We start from the raw sequence: 19,410 nt of genomic DNA on the forward strand, positions 1-19,410 counted from the left end.
GTGTGAAAGTAATGGTCATTTCTACGTTCCGGGCAAGCTGGGCTTCACCCTAGGCTGTTGTTCCACCAGATCGAATAGTTAGGTCCTAAGAAGTGAACGCCAGAAGCATAAAATGCAATAAAAATACAACAGTTTTTCCATCGTATAACAAGATGAATTGCAACCAGTTTGAAGGTGATGGTCATTTCTCCTTTCCGGGCAACCTAGGCTCCACTCTAGGGCGTTGCTCCACTAGATCGAATAGCTGGGGACTTAGAAGTCAACGCCAGAAGCATAAAATACAATATAAATACAACAGTTTTTCCATCGTATAAAACGAATAATTGCAACCAGTATGAAACTGATGGTCATTTCTACTTTCCGAGCAACCTACGATTCACTCTAGGGCGTTGCTCCACCAGATCGAATAGTTAGGTCCTTAGAAGTAAACGCCAGAAGCATAAAATACGATATAACTACAACAGCGTTTCCATCGTATAAAACGAATAATTGCAACAAGTATGAAAGTTATGGTCATTTCTTCATTCCGAGCAACCTAGGCTTCACTCTAGGGCGTTGCTCCACCAGATCGAATAGTTAGTGCCTTAGAAGTCAACGCCAGAAGCATAAAATACAATATAAATACAACAGCTTTTCCATCGTATAAAACGAATAATTGCAACCAGTATGAAACTTATGGTCATTTCTACTTTCCGAGCAACCTAGGCTTCACCCTAGGGCGATGCTCAAACGGACTGAACAGTTAGGGCCTTAGAAGTCAACGCCCGAACCATAAAATGCAAAAAAAATACAACAGTGTTTCCATCATATAACAGGAACAATTGCAACCAGTTTGAAAGTGATGGCCAATTCTACGTTCCGGGCAACCTAGGCTTCACTCTAGGGCGTTGCTCCACCAGATCGAATAGTTAGTGCCGTAGAAGTCAACGCTAGAAGCATAAAATACAATATAAATACAACAGTTTTTCCATCGTATAAAACGAATAATTGCAACCAGTATGAAACTTATGGTCATTTCTACTTTCCGAGCAACCTAGGCTTCACCCTAGGGCGATGCTCAAACGGATTGAACAGTTAGGGCCTTAGAAGTCAACGCCCGAACCATAAAATGCAAAAAAAATACAACAGTGTTTCCATCATATAACAGGAATAATTGCAACCAGTTTGAAAGTGATGGCCAATTCTACGTTCCGGGCAACCTAGGTTTCACTCCAGGGCGTTGCTCCACCAGACCGAGTAGTTACGGCCTTAGAAGTCAACGCCAGAAGCATAAAATACAATATAAATACAACAGCTTTTCCACCGTATAAAACGAATAATTGCAACCAGTGTGAAAGTTATGGTCATTTCTACATTCCGAGCAACCTAGGATTCACTCTAGGGCGTTGCTCCACCAGATCGAATAGTTAGGTCCTTAGAAGTAAACGCCAGAAGCATAAAATACGATATAAATACAACAGCGTTTCCATCGTATAAAACGAAAAATTGCAACCAGTGTGAAAGTTATGGTCATTTCTACATTCCGAGCAATCTAGGATTCACTCTAGTGCGTTGCTCCTCCAGATCGAATAGTTAGGTCCTTAGAAGTAAACGCCAGAAGCATAAAATACGATATAAATACAACAGCTTTTCCATCGTATAAAAGGAATAATTGCAAACAGTGTGAAAGAAATGGTCATTTCTACGTTCCGGGCAAGCTAGGCTTCACCCTAGGCTGTTGTTCCACCAGATCGAATAGTTAGGGCCTAAGAAGTGAACGCCCGAACCATAAAATGCAAAAAAAATACAACAGTGCTTCCATCATATAACAGGAATAATTGGAACCAGTTTGAAAGTGATGGCCAATTCTACGTTCCGGGCAACCTAGGCTTCACTCTATTGCGTTGCTCCACCAGATCGAATAGTTAGTGCCTTAGAAGTCAACGCCAGAAGCATAAAATACAATATAACTACAACAGTTTTTCCATCGTATAAAACAAATAATTGCAACCAGTATGAAACTTATGTTCATTTCTACTTTCCGAGCAACCTAGGCTTCACCCTAGGGCGTTGCTCCAACGGATTGAATAGTTAGGGCCTTAGAAGTCAACGCCCGAACCATAAAATGCAAAAAAAATACAACAGCTTTTCCATCGTATGAAACAAATAATTGCAACCAGTATGAAACTTATGGTCATTTCTACTTTCCGAGCAACCTAGGCTTCACCCTAGGGCGTAGCTCCAACAGATTGAATAGTTAGGGCCTTAGAACTCTACGCCCGAACCATAAAATGCAAAAAAAATACAACCGTGTTTCCATCGTATAAAACGAATAATTGCAACCAGTATGAAAGTGATGGCCAATTCTACGTTCCGGGCAACCTAGGTTTCACTCCAGGGCGTTGCTCCACCGGAACGAATAGTTACGGACTAAGCAGTCAACGCCAGAAGCATAAAATACGGTATAAATACAACAGCTTTTCCATCGTATAAAACGAATAATTGCAACCAGTGTGAAAGTAATTGTCATTTCTACGTTGCGAGCACCCTAGGCGTCACTCTAGGGCGTTGCTCCACCACATCTAATAGCTACGGCCTTAGAAGTCAACGACAGAGGCATAAAGTACAATATAAGTACAACAGCGTTTCCATCGTATAAAACGAATAATTGCAACAAGTATGAAAGTTATGGTCATTTCTACATTCCGAGCAACCTAGGATTCACTCTAGGGCGTTGCTCCACCAGATCGAATAGTTAGGTCCTTAGAAGTAAACGCCAGAAGCATAAAATACGATATAAATACAACAGCGTTTCCATCGTATAAAACGAATAATTGCAACCAGTGTGAAAGTTATGGTCATTTCTACAATCCGAGCAACCTAGGATTCACTCTAGGGCGTTGCTCCACCAGATCGAATAGTTAGGTCCTTAGAAGTAAACGCCAGAAGCATAAAATACGATATAAATACAACAGCTTTTCCATCGTATAAAACGAATAATTGCAACCAGTGTGAAAGTAATTGTCATTTCTACGTTCCGAGCACGCTGAGCGTCACTCTAGGGCGTTGCTCCACCACATCTAATAGCTACGGCCTTAGAAGTCAACGCCAGAGGCATAAAGTACAATATAAATACAACAGCGTTTCCATCGTGTAAAACGAATAATTGCAACCAGTGTGAAAGTTATGGTCATTTCTACATTCCGAGCAACCTAGGATTCACTCTAGGGCGTTGCTCCACCAGATCGAATAGTTAGGTCCTTAGAAGTAAACGCCAGAAGCATAAAATACGATATAAATACAACAGCGTTTCCATCGTATAAAACGAATAATTGCAACCAGTGTGAAAGTTATGGTCATTTCTACAATCTGAGCAACCTAGGATTCACTCTAGGGCGTTGCTCCACCAGATCGAATAGTTAGGTCCTTAGAAGTAAACGCCAGAAACATAAAATACGATATAAATACAACAGCTTTTCCATCGTATAAAAGGAATAATTGCAAACAGTGTGAACGTAATGGTCATTTCTACTATCCGGGCAAGCTAGGCGTCACTCTAGGGCGTTGCTCCACCAGATCGAATAGTTAGGTCCTTAGAAGTAAACGACAGAAGCATAAAATACGATATAAATACAACAGCTTTTCCATCGTATAAAACGAATGATTGCAACCAGTATGAAACTGATGGTCATTTCTACTTTCCGAGCAACCTACGATTCACTCTAGGGCGTTGCTCCACCAGATCGAATAGTTAGGTCCTTAGAAGTAAACGCCAGAAGCATAAAATACGATATAACTACAACAGCGTTTCCATCGTATAAAACGAATAATTGCAACAAGTATGAAAGTTATGGTCATTTCTTCATTCCGAGCAACCTAGGCTTCACTCTAGGGCGTTGCTCCACCAGATCGAATAGTTAGTGCCGTAGAAGTCAACGCTAGAAGCATAAAATACGATATAAATACAATAGCTTTTCCATCGTATAAAAGGAATAATTGCAAACAGTGTGAAAGTAATGGTCATTTCTACGTTCCGGGCAAGCTGGGCTTCACCCTAGGCTGTTGTTCCACCAGATCGAATAGTTAGGTCCTAAGAAGTGAACGCCAGAAGCATAAAATGCAATAAAAATACAACAGTTTTTCCATCGTATAACAAGATGAATTGCAACCAGTTTGAAGGTGATGGTCATTTCTCCTTTCCGGGCAACCTAGGCTCCACTCTAGGGCGTTGCTCCACTAGATCGAATAGCTGGGGACTTAGAAGTCAACGCCAGAAGCATAAAATACAATATAAATACAACAGTTTTTCCATCGTATAAAACGAATAATTGCAACCAGTATGAAACTGATGGTCATTTCTACTTTCCGAGCAACCTACGATTCACTCTAGGGCGTTGCTCCACCAGATCGAATAGTTAGGTCCTTAGAAGTAAACGCCAGAAGCATAAAATACGATATAACTACAACAGCGTTTCCATCGTATAAAACGAATAATTGCAACAAGTATGAAAGTTATGGTCATTTCTTCATTCCGAGCAACCTAGGCTTCACTCTAGGGCGTTGCTCCACCAGATCGAATAGTTAGTGCCTTAGAAGTCAACGCCAGAAGCATAAAATACAATATAAATACAACAGCTTTTCCATCGTATAAAACGAATAATTGCAACCAGTATGAAACTTATGGTCATTTCTACTTTCCGAGCAACCTAGGCTTCACCCTAGGGCGATGCTCAAACGGACTGAACAGTTAGGGCCTTAGAAGTCAACGCCCGAACCATAAAATGCAAAAAAAATACAACAGTGTTTCCATCATATAACAGGAACAATTGCAACCAGTTTGAAAGTGATGGCCAATTCTACGTTCCGGGCAACCTAGGCTTCACTCTAGGGCGTTGCTCCACCAGATCGAATAGTTAGTGCCGTAGAAGTCAACGCTAGAAGCATAAAATACAATATAAATACAACAGTTTTTCCATCGTATAAAACGAATAATTGCAACCAGTATGAAACTTATGGTCATTTCTACTTTCCGAGCAACCTAGGCTTCACCCTAGGGCGATGCTCAAACGGATTGAACAGTTAGGGCCTTAGAAGTCAACGCCCGAACCATAAAATGCAAAAAAAATACAACAGTGTTTCCATCATATAACAGGAATAATTGCAACCAGTTTGAAAGTGATGGCCAATTCTACGTTCCGGGCAACCTAGGTTTCACTCCAGGGCGTTGCTCCACCAGACCGAGTAGTTACGGCCTTAGAAGTCAACGCCAGAAGCATAAAATACAATATAAATACAACAGCTTTTCCACCGTATAAAACGAATAATTGCAACCAGTGTGAAAGTTATGGTCATTTCTACATTCCGAGCAACCTAGGATTCACTCTAGGGCGTTGCTCCACCAGATCGAATAGTTAGGTCCTTAGAAGTAAACGCCAGAAGCATAAAATACGATATAAATACAACAGCGTTTCCATCGTATAAAACGAAAAATTGCAACCAGTGTGAAAGTTATGGTCATTTCTACATTCCGAGCAATCTAGGATTCACTCTAGTGCGTTGCTCCTCCAGATCGAATAGTTAGGTCCTTAGAAGTAAACGCCAGAAGCATAAAATACGATATAAATACAACAGCTTTTCCATCGTATAAAAGGAATAATTGCAAACAGTGTGAAAGAAATGGTCATTTCTACGTTCCGGGCAAGCTAGGCTTCACCCTAGGCTGTTGTTCCACCAGATCGAATAGTTAGGGCCTAAGAAGTGAACGCCCGAACCATAAAATGCAAAAAAAATACAACAGTGCTTCCATCATATAACAGGAATAATTGGAACCAGTTTGAAAGTGATGGCCAATTCTACGTTCCGGGCAACCTAGGCTTCACTCTATTGCGTTGCTCCACCAGATCGAATAGTTAGTGCCTTAGAAGTCAACGCCAGAAGCATAAAATACAATATAACTACAACAGTTTTTCCATCGTATAAAACAAATAATTGCAACCAGTATGAAACTTATGTTCATTTCTAATTTCCGAGCAACCTAGGCTTCACCCTAGGGCGTTGCTCCAACGGATTGAATAGTTAGGGCCTTAGAAGTCAACGCCCGAACCATAAAATGCAAAAAAAATACAACAGCTTTTCCATCGTATGAAACAAATAATTGCAACCAGTATGAAACTTATGGTCATTTCTACTTTCCGAGCAACCTAGGCTTCACCCTAGGGCGTAGCTCCAACAGATTGAATAGTTAGGGCCTTAGAACTCTACGCCCGAACCATAAAATGCAAAAAAAATACAACCGTGTTTCCATCGTATAAAACGAATAATTGCAACCAGTATGAAAGTGATGGCCAATTCTACGTTCCGGGCAACCTAGGTTTCACTCCAGGGCGTTGCTCCACCGGAACGAATAGTTACGGACTAAGCAGTCAACGCCAGAAGCATAAAATACGGTATAAATACAACAGCTTTTCCATCGTATAAAACGAATAATTGCAACCAGTGTGAAAGTAATTGTCATTTCTACGTTGCGAGCACCCTAGGCGTCACTCTAGGGCGTTGCTCCACCACATCTAATAGCTACGGCCTTAGAAGTCAACGACAGAGGCATAAAGTACAATATAAGTACAACAGCGTTTCCATCGTATAAAACGAATAATTGCAACAAGTATGAAAGTTATGGTCATTTCTACATTCCGAGCAACCTAGGATTCACTCTAGGGCGTTGCTCCACCAGATCGAATAGTTAGGTCCTTAGAAGTAAACGCCAGAAGCATAAAATACGATATAAATACAACAGCGTTTCCATCGTATAAAACGAATAATTGCAACCAGTGTGAAAGTTATGGTCATTTCTACAATCCGAGCAACCTAGGATTCACTCTAGGGCGTTGCTCCACCAGATCGAATAGTTAGGTCCTTAGAAGTAAACGCCAGAAGCATAAAATACGATATAAATACAACAGCTTTTCCATCGTATAAAACGAATAATTGCAACCAGTGTGAAAGTAATGGTCATTTCTACGTTCCGGGCAAGCTAGGCTTCACCCTAGGCTGTTGTTGCACCAGATCGAATAGTAAGGGCCTAAGAAGTGAACGCCCGAACCATAAAATGCAAAAAAAATACAACAGTGCTTCCATCATATAACAGGAATAATTGCAACCAGTTTGAAAGTGATGGCCAATTCTACGTTCCGGGCAACCTAGGCTTCAGTCTATTGCGTTGCTCCACCAGATCGAATAGTTAGTGCCTTAGAAGTCAACGCCAGAAGCATAAAATACAATATAAATACAACAGTTTTTCCATCGTATAAAACAAATAATTGCAACCAGTATGAAACCTATGGTCATTTCTACTTTCCGAGCAACCTAGGCTTCACCCTAGGGCGTTGCTCCAACGGATTGAATAGTTAGGGCCTTAGAAGTCAATGCCCGAACCATAAAATGCAAAAAAAATACAACAGCGTTTCCATTGTATAAAACGAATAATTGCAACAAGTATGAAAGTTATGGTCATTTCTACATTCCGAGCAACCTAGGCTTCACCTTCGGGCGTTGCTCCACCAGATCGAATAGTTAGTGCCTTAGAAGTCAACGCCAGAAGCATAAAATACAATATAAATACAACAGCTTTTCCATCGTATAAAACGAATAATTGCAACCAGTATGAAACTTATGGTCATTTCTACATTCCGAGCAACCTAGGATTCACTCTAGGGCGTTGCTCCACCAGATCGAATAGTTAGGTCCTTAGAAGCAAACGCCAGAAGCATAAAATACGATATAAATACAACAGCTTTTCCATCGTAAAAAACGAATAATTGGAACCAGTGTGAAAGTAATGGTCATTTCTACGTTCCGAGCACCCTAGGCGTCACTCTATGGCGTTGCTCCACCACTTCTAATAGCTACGGCCTTAGAAGTCAACGCCAGAGGCATAAAGTACAATATAAATACAACAGCGTTTCCGTCGTATAAAACGAATAATTGCAACCAGTGTGAAAGTTATGGTCATTTCTACATTCCGAGCAACCTAGGATTCACTCCAGGGCGTTGCTCCACCAGATCGAATAGTGAGGTCCTTAGAAGTAAACGCCAGAAGCATAAAATACGATATAAATACAACAGCGTTTCCATCGTATAAAACGAATAATTGCAACAAGTGTGAAAGTTATGGTCATTTTTACATTCCGAGCAACCTAGCATTCACTCTAGGGCGTTGCTCCACCAGATCGAATAGTTAGGTCCTTAGAAGCAAACGCCAGAAGCATAAAATACGATATAAATACAACAGCTTTTCCATCGTAAGAAACGAATAATTGGAACCAGTGTGAAAGTAATGGTCATTTCTACGTTCCGAGCACCCTAGGCGTCACTCTAGGGCGTTGCTCCACCACTTCTAATAGCTACGGCCTTAGAAGTCAACGCCAGAGGCATAAAGTACAATATAAATACAACAGCGTTTCCGTCGTATAAAACGAATAATTGCAACCAGTGTGAAAGTTATGGTCATTTCTACATTCCGAGCAACCTAGCATTCACTCCAGGGCGTTGCTCCACCAGATCGAATAGTTAGGTCCTTAGAAGTAAACGCCAGAAGCATAAAATACGATATAAATACAACAGCGTTTCCATCGTATAAATCGAATAATTGCAACCAGTGTGAAAGTTATGGTCATTTCTACATTCCGAGCAACCTAGGATTCACTCTAGGGCGTTGCTCCACCAGATCGAATAGTTAGGTCCTTAGAAGTCAACGCCAGAAGCATAAAATACAATATAAATACAACAGCTTTTCCATCGTATAAAACGAATAACTGCAACCAGTATGAAACTTATGGTCATTTCTACTTTCCGAGCAACCTAGGCTTCACCCTAGGGCGCTGCTCCAGCAGATTGAATAGTTAGGGCCTTAGAAGTCAACGCCCGAACCATAAAATGCAAAAAAAACACAACAGTGCTTCCATCATATAACAGGAATAATTGCAACCAGTTTGAAAGCGATGGCCAATTCTACGTTCCGGGCAACCTAGGCTTCACTCTATTGCGTTGCTCCACCAGGTCGAATAGTTAGTACCTTAGAAGTCAACGCCAGAAGCATAAAATACAATATAAATACAACAGTTTTTCCATCGTATAAAACAAATAATTGCAACCAGTATGAAACTTATGGTCATTTCTACTTTCCAAGCAACCTGGGCTTCACCCTAGGGCGTTGCTCCAACGGATTGAATAGTTAGGGCCTTAGAAGTCAACGCCCGAACCATAAAATGCAAAAAAAATACAACAGCGTTTCCATCGTATAAAACGAATAATTGCAACAAGTGTGAAAGTTATGGTCATTTCTACATTCCGAGCAACCTAGGATTCACTCTAGGGCGTTGCTCCACCAGATCGAATAGTTAGGTCCTTGGAAGTAAACGACAGAAGCATAAAATACGATATAAATACAACAGCGTTTCCATCGTATAAAACGAATAATTGCAACCAGTGTGAAAGTTATGGTCATTTCTACATTCCGAGCAACCTAGGATTCACTCTAGGGCGTTGCTCCACCAGATCGAATAGTTAGGTCCTTTGAAGTAAACGCCAGAAGCATAAAATACGACATAAATACAACAGCTTTTCCATCGTATAAAAGGAATAATTGCATACAGTGTGAAAGTAATGGTCATTTCTACGTTCCGGGCAAGCTAGGCTTCACCCTAGGCTGTTGTTCCACCAGATCGAATAGTTAGGGCCTAAGAAGTGACCGCCAGAAGCATAAAATGCAATAAAAATACAACAGTTTTTCCATCGTATAACAAGATTAATTGCAACCAGTTCGAAAGTGGTAGTCATTTCTCCTTTCCGGGCAACCTAGGCTTCACTCTAGGGCGTTGCGCCACTAGATCGAATAGCTAGGGCCTTAGAAGTTAACGCCAGAAGCATAAAATACAATATAAGTACACCAGTTTTTCCATCGTATAAAACGAATAATTGCAACCAGTATGAAACTGATGGTCATTTCTACTTTCCGAGCAACCTAGGCTGCACCCTAGGGCGCTGCTCCAACAGATTGAATAGTTAGGGCCTTAGAAGTCAACGCCCGAAGCATAAAATGCAAAAAAAATACAACAGTGTTTCCATCATATAACAGGAATAATTGCAACCAATTTGATAGTGATGGCCAATTCTACCTTCCGGGCAAACTAGGCTTCTATCTAGGGCTATGCTCCACCATATCGAATAGTTACGTCCTTAGAAGTCAACGCCAGAAGCATAAATTACGATATAAATACAACAGTTTTTCCATCGTATAACAAGATTAGTAGCAACCAGTTTGAAAGTGATGGTCATTTCTCCTTTCCGGGCAACCTAGGCATCACTCTAGGGCGTTGCTCCAACAGATTGAATAGTTAGGTCCTTAGAAGTCAGCGCCCGAACCATAAAATGCAAAAAAAATACAACAGTGTTTCCATCATATAACAGGAATAATTGCAACCAATTTGGAAAGTGATGGCCAATTCTACGTTCCGGGCAACCTAGGCTTCACTCTAGGGCGTTGCTCCACCATATCGAATAGTTAGGTCCTTAGAAGTAAACGCCAGAAGCATAAAATACGATATAACTACAACAGCGTTTCCATCGTATAAAACGAATAATTGCAACCAGTGTGAAAGTTATGGTCATTTCTACATTCCGAGCAACCTAGGATTCACTCTAGGGCGTTGCTCCACCAGATCGAATAGTTAGGTCCTTAGAAGTCAACGCCAGAAGCATAAAATACGATATAAATACAATAGTTTTTCCATCGTATAACAAGATTAGTAGCAACCAGTTTGAAAGTGATAGTCATTTCTCCTTTCCGGGCAACCTAGGCTTCACTCTAGGGCCTGGCTCCACTAGATCGAATAGCTAGGGCCTTAGAAGTCAACGCCAGAAGCATAAAATACAATATAAATACAACAGTTTTTCCATCGTATAAAACGAATAATTGCAACCAGTATGAAACTGATGGTCATTTCTACTTTCCGAGCAACCTAGGCTTCACCCTAGGGCGTTGCTCCAACAGATTAAATAGTTAGGGCCTTAGAAGTCAAGGCCCGAAGCATAAAATGCAATAAAAATACAACAGTGTTTCCATCGTATAAAACGAATAATTGCAACCAGTATGAAACTTATGGTCATTTCTACTTTCCGAGCAAGCTAGGCTTCACCGTAGGGCGTTCCTCCAACAGATTGAATAGTTAGGACCTTAGAAGTGAACGCCCGAACCATAAAATGCAAAAAAAATACAACAGTGTTTCCATCATATAACAGGAGTAATTGCGACCAGTTTGAAAGTGATGGCCAATTCTACGTTCCGGGCAACCTAGGCTTCACTCTAGGGCGTTGCTCCAACAGATCGAATAGTTAGCGCCATAGAAGTCAACGGCAGAAGCATAAAATACAATATAAATACAACAGCTTTTCCATCGTATAAAACGAATAATTGCAACCAGTGTGAAAGTTATGGTCATTTCTACATTCCGAGCAACCTAGGATTCACTCTAGGGCGTTGCTCCACCAGATCGAATAGTTAGGTCCTTAGAAGTCAACGCCAGAAGCATAAAATACGATATAAATACAACAGTTTTTCCATCGTATAACAAGATTAGTAGCAACCAGTTTGAAAGTGATGGTCATTTCTCCTTTCCGGGCACCCTAGGCTTCACTCTAGGGCGTTGCTCCACTAGATCGAATAGCTAGGGCCTTAGAAGTCAACGCCAGAAGCATAAAATACAATATAAATACAACAGTGTTTCCATCGTATAAAACGAATAATTGCAACCAGTATGAAACTTATGGTCATTTCTACTTTCCGAGCAAGCTAGTCTTCACCATAGGGCGTTGCTCCAACAGATTGAATAGTTAGGACCTTAGAAGTGAACGCCCGAACCATAAAATGCAAAAAAATACAACAGTGTTTCCATCATATAACAGGAATAACTGCAACCAATTTGGAAAGTGATGGCCAATTCTACGTTCCGGGCAACCTAGGCTTCACTCTAAGGCGTTGCTCCACCATATCGAATAGTTAGTGCCTTAGGAGTCAACGCCAGAAGCATAAAATACAATATAAATACAACAGCTTTTCCATCGTATAAAACGAATAATTGCAACCAGTATGAAACTTATGGTCATTTCTACTTTCCTAGCAACCTAGGCTTCACCCTAGGGCGTTGCTCCAACAGATTGAATAGTTAGGGCCTTAGAACTCTACGCCCGAGCCATAAAATGCAAAAAAAATAAAATAGTGTTTCTATCATATAACAGGAATAATTGCGACCAGTTTGAAAGTGATGGCCAATTCTACGTTCCGGGCAACCTAGGCTTCACTCTAGGGCGCTGCTCCAACAGATCGAATAGTTAGTGCCTCAAAAGTCAACGCCAGAAGCATAAAATACAATATAAATACAACAGCTTTTCCATCGTATAAAACGAATAATTGCAACCAGTATGAAACTTATGGTCATTTCTACTTTGCTAGCAACCTAGGCTTCACCCTAGGGCGTAGCTCCAACAGATTGAATAGTTAGGGCCTTAGAACTCTACGCCCGAGCCATAAAATGCAAAAAAAATACAACAGTGTTACCATCATATAACAGGAATAATTGCGACCAGTTTGAAAGTGATGGCCAATTCTACGTTCCGGGCAACCTAGGCTTCACTCTAGGGCGTTGCTCCAACAGATCGAATAGTTAGTGCCTTAGAAGTCAACGCCAGAAGCATAAAATACAATATAAATACAACAGCTTTTCCATCGTATAAAACGAATAATTGCAACCAGTGTGAAAGTTATGGTCATTTCTACATTCCGAGCAACCTAGGATTCACTCTAGGGCGTTGCTCCACCAGATCGAATAGTTAGGTCAATAGAAGTAAACGCCAGAAGCATAAAGTACGACATAAATACAACAGCGTTTCCATCGTATAAACCGAATAATTGCAACAAGTGTGAAAGTTATTGTCATTTCTACATTCCGAGCAACCTAGGATACACTCTAGGGCGTTGCTCCAACAGATTAAATAGTTAGGGCCTTAGAAGTCAAGGCCCGAAGCATAAAATACAATATAAATACAACAGCTTTTCCATCGTATAAAACGAATAATTGCAACCAGTATGAAACTTATGGTCATTTCTACTTTCCGAGCAAGCTAGGCTTCACCGTAGGGCGTTCCTCCAACAGATTGAATAGTTAGGACCTTAGAAGTGAACGCCCGAACCATAAAATGCAAAAAAAATACAACAGTGTTTCCATCATATAACAGGAATAATTGCGACCAGTTTGAAAGTGATGGCCAATTCTACGTTCCGGGCAACCTAGGCTTCACTCTAGGGCGTTGCTCCAACAGATCGAATAGTTAGCGCCATAGAAGTCAACGGCAGAAGCATAAAATACAATATAAATACAACAGCTTTTCCATCGTATAAAACGAATAATTGCAACCAGTGTGAAAGTTATGGTCATTTCTACATTCCGAGCAACCTAGGATTCACTCTAGGGCGTTGCTCCACCAGATCGAATAGTTAGGTCCTTAGAAGTAAACGCCAGAAGCATAAAATACGATATAAATACAACAGCGTTTCCATCGTATAAAACGAATAATTGCAACAAGTGTGAAAGTTATGGTCATTTCTACATTCCGAGCAACCTAGGATTCACTCTAGGGCGTTGCTCCACCAGATCGAATAGTTAGGTCCTTAGAAGTAAACGCCAGAAGCATAAAATACGATATAACTACAACAGCGTTTCCATCGTGTAAAACGAATAATTGCAACCAGTGTGAAAGTTATGGTCATTTCTACATTCCGAGCAACCTAGGATTCACTCTAGGGCGTTGCTCCACCAGATCGAATAGTTAGGTCCTTAGAAGTCAACGCCAGAAGCATAAAATACGATATAAATACAACAGTTTTTCCATCGTATAACAAGATTAGTAGCAACCAGTTTGAAAGTGATGGTCATTTCTCCTTTCCGGGCAACCTAGGCTTCACTCTAGGGCGTTGCTCCACTGGATCGAATAGCTAGGGCCTTAGAAGTCAACGCCAGAAGCATAAAATACAATATAAATACAACAGTGTTTCCGTCGTATAAAACGAATAATTGCAACCAGTATGAAACTTATGGTCATTTCTACTTTCCGAGCAAGCTAGTCTTCACCATAGGGCGTTGCTCCAACAGATTGAATAGTTAGGACCTTAGAAGTGAACGCCCGAACCATAAAATGCAAAAAAATACAACAGTGTTTCCATCATATAACAGGAATAACTGCAACCAATTTGGAAAGTGATGGCCAATTCTACGTTCCGGGCAACATAGGCTTCACTCTAAGGCGTTGCTCCACCATATCGAATAGTTAGTGCCTTAGAAGTCAACGCCAGAAGCATAAAATACAATATAAATACAACAGCTTTTCCATCGTATAAAACGAATAATTGCAACCAGTATGAAACTTATGGTCATTTCTACTTTCCTAGCAACCTAGGCTTCACCCTAGGGCGTTGCTCCAACAGATTGAATAGTTAGGGCCTTAGAACTCTACGCCCGAGCCATAAAATGCAAAAAAAATACAATAGTGTTTCCATCATATAACAGGAATAATTGCGACCAGTTTGAAAGTGATGGCCAATTCTACGTTCCGGGCAACCTAGGCTTCACTCTAGGGCGCTGCTCCAACAGATCGAATAGTTAGTGCCTTAAAAGTCAACGCCAGAAGCATAAAATACAATATAAATACAACAGCTTTTCCATCGTATAAAACGAATAATTGCAACCAGTATGAAACTTATGGTCATTTCTACTTTCCTAGCAACCTAGGCTTCACCCTAGGGCGTTGCTCCAACAGATTGAATAGTTAGGGCCTTAGAACTCTACGCCCGAGCCATAAAATGCAAAAAAAATACAACAGTGTTACCATCATATAACAGGAATAATTGCGACCAGTTTGAAAGTGATGGCCAATTCTACGTTCCGGGCAACCTAGGCTTCACTCTAGGGCGTTGCTCCAACAGATCGAATAGTTAGTGCCATAGAAGTCAACGCCAGAAGCATAAAATACAATATAAATACAACAGCTTTTCCATCGTATAAAACGAATAATTGCAACCAGTGTGAAAGTTATGGTCATTTCTACATTCCGAGCAACCTAGGATTCACTCTAGGGCGTTGCTCCACCAGATCGAATAGTTAGGTCAATAGAAGTAAACGCCAGAAGCATAAAGTACGACATAAATACAACAGCGTTTCCATCGTATAAACCGAATAATTGCAACAAGTGTGAAAGTTATGGTCATTTCTACATTCCGAGCAACCTAGGATTCACTCTAGGGCGTTGCTCCACCAGGTCGAATAGTTAGGTCCTTAGAAGTAAACGCCAGAAGCATAAAATACGATATAACTACAACAGCGTTTCCATCGTATAAAACGAATAATTGCAACAAGTGTGAAAGTTATGGTCATTTCTACATTCCGAGCAACCTAGGATTCACTCCAGGGCGTTGCTCCACCAGATCGAATAGTTAGGTCCTTAGAAGTCAACGCCAGAAGCATAAAATATGATATAAATACAACAGTTTTTCCATCGTATAACAAGATTAGTAGCAACCAGGTTGAAAGTGATGAATCATTTCTCCTTTCCCGGCAACCTAGGCTTCACTCTAGGGCGTTGCTCCACTAGATCGAATAGCTAGGGCCTTAGAAGTTAACGCCAGAAGCATAAAATACAATATAAATACAACAGTTTTTCCATCGTATAAAACGAATAATTGCAACCAGTATGAAACTTATGGTCATTTCTACTTTCCGAGCAACCTAGGCTTCACCCTAGGGCCTTGCTCCAACAGATTGAATAGTTAGGGCCTCAGAAGTCAACGCCCGAACCATAAAATGCAAAAAAAATACAACAGTGTTTCCATCATATAACAGGAATAATTGCAACCAATTTGGAAAGTGATGGCCAATTCTACGTTCCGGGCAACCTAGGCTTCACCCTAGGGCGTTGCTCCAACAGATTAAATAGTTAGGGCCTTAGAAGTCAAGGCCCGAAGCATAAAATGCAATAAAAATACAACTGTGTTTCCATCGTATAAAACGAATAATTGCAACCAGTATGAAACTTATGGTCATTTCTACTTTCCGAGCAAGCTAGGCTTCACCGTAGGGCGTTCCTCCAACAGATTGAATAGTTAGGACCTTAGAAGTGAACGCCCGAACCATAAAATGCAAAAAAAATACAACAGTGTTTCCATCATATAACAGGAATAATTGCGACCAGTTTGAAAGTGATGGCCAATTCTACGTTCCGGGCAACCTAGGCTTCACTCTAGGGCGTTGCTCCAACAGATTAAATAGTTAGGGCCTTAGAAGTCAAGGCCCGAAGCATAAAATACAATATAAATACAACAGCTTTTCCATCGTATAAAACGAATAATTGCAACCAGTATGAAACTTATTGTCATTTCTACTTTCCGAGCAAGCTAGGCTTCACCGTAGGGCGTTCCTCCAACAGATTGAATAGTTAGGACCTTAGAAGTGAACGCCCGAACCATAAAATGCAAAAAAAATACAACAGTGTTTCCATCATATAACAGGAATAATTGCAACAAGTGTGAAAGTTATGGTCATTTCTACATTCCGAGCAACCTAGGATTCACTCTAGGGCGTTGCTCCACCAGATCCAATAGTTAGGTCCTTAGAAGTAAACGCCAGAAGCATAAAATACGATATAAATACAACAGCGTTTCCATCGTATAAAACGAATAATTGCAACAAGTGTGAAAGTTAAGGTCATTTCTACATTCCGAGCAACCTAGGATTCACTCTAGGGCGTTGCTCCACCAGATCGAATAGTTAGGTCCTTAGAAGTAAACGCCAGAAGCATAAAATACGATATAACTACAACAGCGTTTCCATCGTATAAAACGAATAATTGCAACCAGTGTGAAAGTTATGGTCATTTCTACATTCCGAGCAACCTAGGATTCACTCTAGGGCGTTGCTCCACCAGATCGAATAGTTAGGTCCTTAGAAGTCAACGCCAGAAGCATAAAATACGATATAAATACAACAGTTTTTCCATCGTATAACAAGATTAGTAGCAACCAGTTTGAAAGTGATGGTCATTTCTCCATTCCGGGCAACCTAGGCTTCACTCTAGGGCGTTGCTCCACTAGATCGAATAGCTAGGGCCTTAGAAGTCAACGCCAGAAGCATAAAATACAATATAAATACAACAGTGTTTCCATCGTATAAAACGAATAATTGCAACCAGGATGAAACTTATGGTCATTTCTACTTTCCGAGCAAGCTAGTCTTCACCATAGGGCGTTGCTCCAACAGATTGAATAGTTAGGACCTTAGAAGTGAACGCCCGAACCATAAAATGCAAAAAAATACAACAGTGTTTCCATCATATAACAGGAATAACTGCAACCAATTTGGAAAGTGATGGCCAATTCTACGTTCCGGGCAACCTAGGCTTCACTCTAAGGCGTTGCTCCACCATATCGAATAGTTAGTGCCTTAGAAGTCAACGCCAGAAGCATAAAATACAATATAAATACAACAGCTTTTCCATCGTATAAAACGAATAATTGCAACCAGTATGAAACTTATGGTCATTTCTACTTTCCTAGCAACCTAGGCTTCACCCTAGGGCGTTGCTCCAACAGATTGAATAGTTAGGGCCTTAGAACTCTACGCCAGAGCCATAAAATGCAAAAAAAATACAATAGTGTTTCCATCATATAACAGGAATAATTGCGACCAGTTTGAAAGTGATGGCCAGTTCTACGTTCCGGGCAACCTAGGCTTCACTCTAGGGCGCTGCTCCAACAGATCGAATAGTTAGTGCCTTAGAAGTCAACGCCAGAAGCATAAAATACAATATAAATACAACAGCTTTTCCATCGTATAAAACGAATAATTGCAACCAGTATGAAACTTATGGTCATTTCTACTTTCCTAGCAACCTAGGCTTCACCCTAGGGCGTTGCTCCAACAGATTGAATAGTTAGGGCCTTAGAACTCTACGCCCGAGCCATAAAATGCAAAAAAAATACAACAGTGTTTCCATCATATAACAGGAATAATTGCGACCAGTTTGAAAGTGATGGCCAATTCTACGTTCCGGGCAACCTAGGCTTCACTCTAGGGCGTTGCTCCAACAGATTAAATAGTTAGGGCCTTAGAAGTCAAGGCCCGAAGCATAAAATACAATATAAATACAACAGCGTTTCCATCGTATAAAACGAATAATTGCACCCAGTGTGAAAGTTACGGTCATTTCTACATTCCGAGCAACCTAGGATTCACTCTAGGGCGTTGCTCCACCAGATCGAATAGTTAGGTCCTTAGAAGTAAACGCCAGACGCATAAAATACGATATAAGTACAACAGCGTTTCCATCGTATAAAACGAATAATTGCAACAAGTGTGTAAGTTATGGTCATTTCTACATTCCGAGCAACCTAGGATTCACTCTAGGGCGTTGCTCCACCAGATCGAATAGTTAGGTCCTTAGAAGTAAACGCCAGAAGCATAAAATACGATATAACTACAACAGCGTTTCCATCGTATAAAACGAATAATTGCAACCAGTGTGAAAGTTATGGTCATTTCTACATTCCGAGCAACCTAGGATTCACTCTAGGGCGTTGCTCCACCAGATCGTATAGTTAGGTCCTTAGAAGTCAACGCCAGAAGCATAAAATACGATATAAATACAACAGTTTTTCCATCGTATAACAAGATTAGTAGCAACCAGTTTGAAAGTGATGGTCATTTCTCCTTTCCGGGCAACCTAGGCTTCACTCTAGGGCGTTGCTCCACTAGATCGAATAGCTAGGGCCTTAGAAGTCAACGCCAGAAGCATAAAATACAATATAAATACAACAGTGTTTCCATCGTATAAAACGAATAATTGCAACCAGTATGAAACTTATGGTCATTTCTACTTTCCGAGCAAGCTAGTCTTCACCATAGGGCGTTGCTCCAACAGATTGAATAGTTAGGACCTTAGAAGTGAACGCCCGAACCATAAAATGCAAAAAAATACAACAGTGTTTCCATCATATAACAGGAATAACTGCAACCAATTTGGAAAGTGATGGCCAATTCTACGTTCCGGGCAACCTAGGCTTCACTCTAAGGCGTTGCTCCACCATATCGAATAGTTAGTGCCTTAGAAGTCAACGCCAGAAGCATAAAATACAATATAAATACAACAGCTTTTCCATCGTATAAAACGAATAATTGCAACCAGTATGAAACTTATGGTCATTTCTACTTTCCTAGCAACCTAGGCTTCACCCTAGGGCGTTGCTCCAACAGATTGAATAGTTATGGCCTTAGAACTCTACGCCAGAGCCATAAAATGCAAAAAAAATACAATAGTGTTTCCATCATATAACAG

Source organism: Calliopsis andreniformis, unplaced genomic scaffold (genome assembly GCF_051401765.1).
Source record: "Calliopsis andreniformis isolate RMS-2024a unplaced genomic scaffold, iyCalAndr_principal scaffold0015, whole genome shotgun sequence".
Classification (NCBI taxonomy): domain Eukaryota; kingdom Metazoa; phylum Arthropoda; class Insecta; order Hymenoptera; family Andrenidae; genus Calliopsis; species Calliopsis andreniformis.